This window comes from Penaeus monodon, chromosome 19 (assembly GCF_015228065.2).
Source record: "Penaeus monodon isolate SGIC_2016 chromosome 19, NSTDA_Pmon_1, whole genome shotgun sequence".
In the NCBI taxonomy this organism is placed as follows: Eukaryota; Metazoa; Arthropoda; class Malacostraca; order Decapoda; family Penaeidae; genus Penaeus; species Penaeus monodon.
In genome coordinates, this window is record NC_051404.1 from 3,352,327 (window position 1) to 3,352,994 (window position 668).

The 668-nt window shown below is 28.1% G+C and overlaps 1 protein-coding gene across 1 annotated transcript in view; it reads left to right on the forward strand.

Moving 5' to 3' along the window:
• Positions 1 to 668, forward strand: part of LOC119584974 (succinate--CoA ligase [ADP-forming] subunit beta, mitochondrial-like) — a 10,296-nt gene that overhangs the window by 4,419 nt on the left and 5,209 nt on the right. The gene's annotated exons all lie outside the window — the stretch shown is intronic.

Consider the following 668-nt stretch of genomic DNA (forward strand, 5'->3'; position numbering starts at 1 on the left):
GAAATGTCAGATGTTTAAATGGGGACACTATGTAAATGAATTAATTTTCACTTTAATTAGACTATATAGAATACCAGTATACCATGTACTTTGAGATATAGCTTGTGTTAATCTCCTATGTTTATCCTGAATTTCATTGGCCTAGGCTTTTATTTATATGTTAAGAACACTATACCACTTCAAGAATAATACTGGAGGGAAAAAGATAGCCTGTTTCATTAATTTATTAACATTTAGATTGTGCATATATAGTTCAGAATGGATCCTGATTTTTTACCAAAAGTTATTTTCAAATTTGATTTTCTTTTATGTTTGTGGACTAGTCAAGTTTACATAATAGTTAGTGACACCAATGATGGATAGCCAGAGGAGATTGTAGTGATGGGCTTATGAATTCAGGGAAAAGTGATAAGTATAAAAAATGTAATAAAAAAACATTAAAAGATTTAAAAATCTATAAGAAATATAATATTAGAGAATGCGAATATGTGAATTGTATATATTGCCAATTTCTCTTTTCTCATATCATGATTTAGATAATTTTATATTTTGATTAATACTAGATGTGTTTTTTGAAGATAATTTTTGTACAGAAGGAATTCAAGCATCCAAGGACTACAGGTTTATTTTCAGCAAGGGATATATTTAGCAAAGAGATGGCATTCCTG